Source organism: Poecile atricapillus, chromosome 3, assembly GCF_030490865.1.
Source record: "Poecile atricapillus isolate bPoeAtr1 chromosome 3, bPoeAtr1.hap1, whole genome shotgun sequence".
NCBI classification, from domain to species: domain Eukaryota; kingdom Metazoa; phylum Chordata; class Aves; order Passeriformes; family Paridae; genus Poecile; species Poecile atricapillus.
In genome coordinates, this window is record NC_081251.1 from 114,442,440 (window position 1) to 114,448,612 (window position 6,173).

The following is a 6,173-nucleotide window of genomic DNA, read 5'->3' on the forward strand; positions in this document are numbered from 1 at the left end:
TAAAACTGTTATAAAGTTAAATGGAATAAAGTGCTATAATGTAAACTTTTTGCTTAGTGAAAAATCCCTGGAGTTGCATCTTCTGGCTCACAAACTGATCTAGACAAACAGCAGCTTTCTTCATAAGGTACATCTACAATGAAATTTTAAGCCACTGATCACATAATACTTATTGTTCTGTCTAAATTTAAAATTTTATCTCCTTTGTTTCCAAGACAAAATAATGGATTTGCTCCAATTTATCAACTGCTATTTGTGGAAAATGGCTGGGTTTTTTCTGTGACTTCTTAGGTCCTTTTTGGTTTGCATGCTTATTTCGCTGTGACATTTATAAAAGAACATATTTTGTTTTGCTTCAAAATTAGTTTTTATTATGCAAGTTTTCAAAAGTGTGCTGAAGAAACCTTGAAACTGCTGCTTGGTGATACAATTTTGTCTTAATGACTTCCCTTATTTTTTGTCATAGGAATTTAATTTTATTTTGCTAGACAACATTGACTTAAAATGGGTACTAGAGTTGTAACTTAGCCATAAGAATGTACTTCAACACCATACAGATACATTTATTTTGTAAACTAGCTAATTTCAACTTCAGTGTTACTTGTATGATCCGGCTACACTGTCAAATCTGAGGATTCTGCACTGGATTCTGGGTGTTAGCCTGGATTCTGAGCTATGCTGGAAAGATGGGATTGTATTTTGTGTATTGTAGTCAGAGAATCCCACAAACAGGCAGTGCCAACACCCAGGTGAAATACCAGAAGTTCAAAATACTCAGATTTGGCAGCTGCTGATGGACAGAAATGCAGTGTGGATGCATCTAAAGGTTGCACCTTTAGCTTTACAGAAAGGTGTTTCTCATCTGTAATGACTCTTCTGGATGCTTCAAGCCATATCTCCACAGGAGATTCATGTGTGGGTTTGTAATTTTCTACCTACCTTTTTTGACCTACCTGGGAAGATTTGCACATCAGTCCTTACTCTGATATCTGAATTATCTTCAAATAGGTAAAATTTATTAGCAGCACAAAAGACCCTAAAAACTATCATAAACCATCTGACATGTTTTAGATGTTATAAAACTTCTAGCTGGAAGAAAACATTTTCATTTGTTGATCTTTCCTTTTCTTGGACATTAAGAGGGAAGCATGTTAGTATTATACACTTTTTTGCAAGATAATGATCAGTTTTATATCAGTGCACATATACAGATCTCTCCTGGAACAGTCCCATTTTACACTGGTAAAAGCAAGTCCAGATTTTGGCCCAGCATGTTTTGGAATCTCTAACAACACACAGCCCCTGGTTCTGAAAGGCAACTTTCATCTGGCTGCCTGGAAGATCTCCAAGAGCCTGTGCTCTGCAAGGTTTGAAAGGGATTAACTGCATACTCTTGTGCCTTTAGAATCAATATAACATATGGATTGGCCTCATCTTCCTGAGCTGCCACTGACTGCAAAGGGAGTATTTGTACAATTGGGGAAGATGTAATTGGGCTTAAAGGCTCTGTGTTTTTTATGTGCAGAGTTAATTTATGTGAATGCATTAATGTTCATACATCAGTCATTTTGCTGGGTCATCTGCCAAAAAGAGTGCCAGGACTTTGCCTATATATACAAAGATGAACACGAGCTTTGAGAGCCCTCTAGTCCCAAGACATTTTTAAAATAGCCAATGCTTACTTAATCATTTTATACTGTTAATAGATCAATCACTGCTCTTGGTTTGGATATGATATTAAAGATCTTTAAATACAGAAGAATAATTGCATTCAAAATCATCAGAACAGAGAGGTTTGCTGCTTAGACACTTCTGTGAACAGCTGTACTGCGTTGTACTGAGGTGCTATGAGGGAGGTGTCCAGAATCTCTGAGCTTGTGAGCTGCTAATGATGAGAAATGTTTTAAAATAGCCAGGAATAAAAGTAGACTGTAAGACAGCTCTATGCAAATAGGATCACAGAATGGTTTGGGTTGGAAGGGACCTTAAATACCATCTAGTTCCAAAACCTGTCATGAGTAGGCACACCTTCCACTATCTCAGCTTGTTCCAAGCCTTGCCCAACTTGGCCTTGAACAATTCCAGGGGTGGGGCAGCCACAGCTTCTCTGGGCAATCTGTGCCTGGGCCTCGCCACCCTCACAGGGAATAAATTCTCCCTAACACCTAATCCAATCCTCCTCTGTCTCACTCTGAAGCCATTCTCCCTTGTCCTATCTCTCCAGGCATAAGCAAAGGAAGTGGTGTCTGTAGAAACTGTGCCAGTAAGAGGTTGTGGCCTGGGAGGATGGTGATAGAAGGGGAAGCCTGGTGGTTCTCACCTGTGCTCTCTTCCACTGTCTGATCTAACATCTCGCTTCCAAAAAGGGTGGTTTGGCTTGTGAATGTGCCCTCCTGATACTCTCTTCATGTCATCTCTAGTGCTTCTGCCACAGCTTCAGCAAACCAGGCCATCTAAAAAAGAATTTCATAAAAACACATTAGCTTTTTGGTCAGTGACCAAACTGGCCCATTGTATAAGGACATTGATTGGGAACCAGAGCAGGCAGAAGGGAGAAGAGGCTGCAGGGCCAGGAATGCCAGGAGCACTCAAAACAGTGGAAAATTGAAACTCAAGAGAGGAAAGCTGCTTAACTAGTTGAGGACAAGGCTGGAGTGTTATTTTTTCTTCTTTTGTCTAGGACCTCAGTTAAGTTTCATTGGTCTTCTGTACGTACAACTCTGTAGCTTTTAGGCACAAGAAAGCAAATTTACCTTCTTTTAAAAAACCTACAACTACACAATATTCAAAGTAGTATTTTGGTATATTTAGTTATGAGTTTCTACATATTGTTTTACCTTTAAGAATTAATAAGGGCTGGAATTTTTAAACTGGAGTCTATAGTGGACTTTGGAGAGGCCTGGGAAGTTGTTAGCTGTTTTTTTTTTAGGTCTGCTTAAAAAATAATGCCGCACTAGAAAAATAGTTCTTTGTAGGAAAACAGACTAAATACTGTTTAAAACAGCAGATTGTGTGACTGCTAGGTAGATGAGGCATCACCTCAGGAGAGAGGTGCTGCTCTCTGAAATAGAGATGCTTTGTGTCAAAAAATAGTCTAAACTAGAAAAGTTTGAGAACACTTGATCGATGGCTTTTTGCTCTTAGTAACATTGACCTTCAGTGGCTTGAAATACTATTGTAATTTTTCAATTTGCTATTCTAAAATCCAGATTTCATAAACATATTATTATCTTTCCATTATGATTACTTATTGCCTCCAAGGTCTACAATGCTTTCCTGTAACATCTAAATGGAAATGGGATTAGGATGAGATTCTGTCACTCAGGGGATTTGTGGGAAAAGGTGGGGATGTGCACAGAAAAGGTCATTTCTTAGGGGTGAGATGAATAAAATGACACTGAGTTATGAAAAAGGACAGCAATAACAGTATTAGCCATTTTGCATGGGTTTAAATGGATTGTTTTTTGTTGGAGACACTAATGCTGGAGAACAATGCACTGTTATTTTCTTGCCTTTCATAACATCCTTAAATAAATAATAATAAAAAAAAATCAGCTCTTAAAACATCCACATTATTTCAATGTGGTTCTATTTGCATTCTGACTGCTGAATGCACTTTCTTTCTGACTGTTTGTGGGATAACTTAACTAACAAAATTTAGCCCATAAATTGGTACTTTCAAGTGTTTGCTCTGTGCATTCCCTTTTTTGCCACCGGAGTCATGATTTTATAGATAGCTTAACTGGCTGAATATGATATTTGAATGGACAAGTAATTAATAATGTACTCCATTATGATTCTTCTGGCAAACAATAATTGTAATTAAATTGGTATATGTGGCCTGTGGCTGAAAGATCAGATCAGTGCTCTTTTCCTGTGAAGAGCAGAACTGTCCAACTTCTCACTGATCTTGTTTTTCAATTTTTCTGTTTTAAAAATGCTGGTCTGTCTGCCAGATCAAAGTAACATGATGCTTCAAGTAATTGCATTTTTTCTTTATAAAGTTTAAAAGTGTGAAGTATACGCAGTGTAAGATAATGATTAATGTTTTCTGGACCCCAGTAGTAGAATATTTAATGCTTCTGATCTTATGGTACTTTTATTTAGATGCATTACTCTATAAATGCACTTGGCTAAAGAGACTTGACATTTTTTTAATGCGAGAGGCTCAGATAATCATGGCCAAAAAAAGAAGAAAAAAATCCCTGCCTTCAATTTGCACTTGATGCAATTAAGAAATAATCAGTGGACCTGGTAAAGTACAGAGCTACTTCACAATTAAATAAGGTAATTTCTAGTGCAATGCATACTGAGCAAAAACAGCTCAAGAGGAGAAATGTTTTGGTCAAAATTAAATTAATAGATAACACGAGGGATACAAATTGCTATGAAACATTGGATGAACTGCTCGTGGTGTGCCACGCTGGGTAGCGGAAGGCGTAGGAACAGCTTCAGGGGAGCAAACTACAAAAGGGCTGAACTTGATCGTGCAGATGTTTAGAAAATGTTTCTTGTATTGGTAACAATCTTGCATTGTCCAAGGTTTTCTGGAGCACAAACTGGTGAGTAAAGCATCATTCTTGCACAGAACTGATTCTTTCTTTCTCAGATACACTGATAGTTTCCTGGAAGTGTGGAAATCACGATACTTCCAAGGTATACAAAAAAGGTAAACAGTGGTGAGAATACATATTTAGTATCACATATTCCTGAAAATCTTACTATGATGAGTTTACACGCCAAATCTTAGGACTCTTTCACCTATCTATTGCCTCCTAGTGCATTTTATATTATATTTCCAATAGCCTCTACAGCAACATAAAGCTGAAAAGGATTTCACTGCTTTTGACTCTTCTACTTCGATGCAATCCCTGAATGGGTCTCCCAGGCTAAGGGAACAGGATTTAGTTGCAGGTGTGAACATTTGTGTGCTTTCTTCATTTCTCTTTCAATCTACCTCCTGTCCCACAAGTACAGTTGCTTGTGCCACACACCTCTTTTGTGACTGCAGTAAGTCACCTATCTCTTCAAAAGACTGTTCTCTTGCTCAAATATATCAAATTGGGAAAAAAAACACCAGTGTTTTCTTTCTTAAACATGCCTTTTTGGGCAGAAATTTAGTTTTGCATGTTGCTCAGTCTTGGTGATGTGAAAAGTTTTGATGCCTTCTGAAACATACCCAAAAAACCCCAGTTTTAAGTTTCTCTCCTCAGACTTCCCCACATACTTTGGCTGCCAGGTCCTGGCAGCAATCCACCCAGAAAAGAAAGGAAGGTTTATATCCCAACACCTGTGTGAGTGGGCAAAGGAACTATTACAACCCTCAAAGTGTTATGGTACGAAACATTGACTCCTAGAAAAGAATGGATAAATCAAGTAACCCCTTGCCCTGGGTGGCACAAAAATCTCCATGACACAGCCAGCTGACTACTATGAGCCTTACTTAATATTTATCCGTACATAACAGCTAGTCCTTAACTTAACTCAGTCCCCTCAGGATGTGCTAAATAGCTTGGAAACCCCGGCTCTGCTCTAGGGAAGCCGTGCTCCTTCAGCGCTCTGGAAAAGACGCTCCTCAAAGTAACGGGAGCCCCTCCTTGCTGTGAGAGAAGACAGGGCTGCTCCTCGGGGTTCTATGGAAGCTGCCCCTCAGGAGCTCTGGAAGCCGCGGGGGCTCTCCCTCAGGGTTTCCCGCCTTCGGGACTCGCGGGCCTCCCCTGAGGGTGCGCATCCCTCAGCGCGGTGCGCTTCTCCCCTCAGGCGTTCGTCCCTCAGTGGCACGCACCTCACCCCTCGAGGGAGTTCCTCCCCTCAGGTGTGCTCCCCTCCTCAGGTGTGCTCCCTTCAGCGACACATCCCTCCCCTCAGGTGTGGTCCCCCAGGTGTGCTCTTTTCCTCGGGCGCGCTGCCCTCAGTGACACGCACCTCACCCCTCAGGTACGCTCCCCCCCCCCCCCTTCCAGCTGTGCTCCTCTAAGCGACACAACTCTCCTCTCAGGTGTACTCCCTCCTCTCAGGTGTACTCCCTCCTCAGGTGTGCTCCTCTCCTCGGCTTCTCTCCTCTCAGGTGCGCTCCTCCCCTCAGTGACGCGCTTGTCCCCTCAGGTGCGCGCCCGCCTCAGCGTCGCGCGCCGCCCCTCACGAGCCCGCCCCGCCCTTCCCCTCGGGCGCGT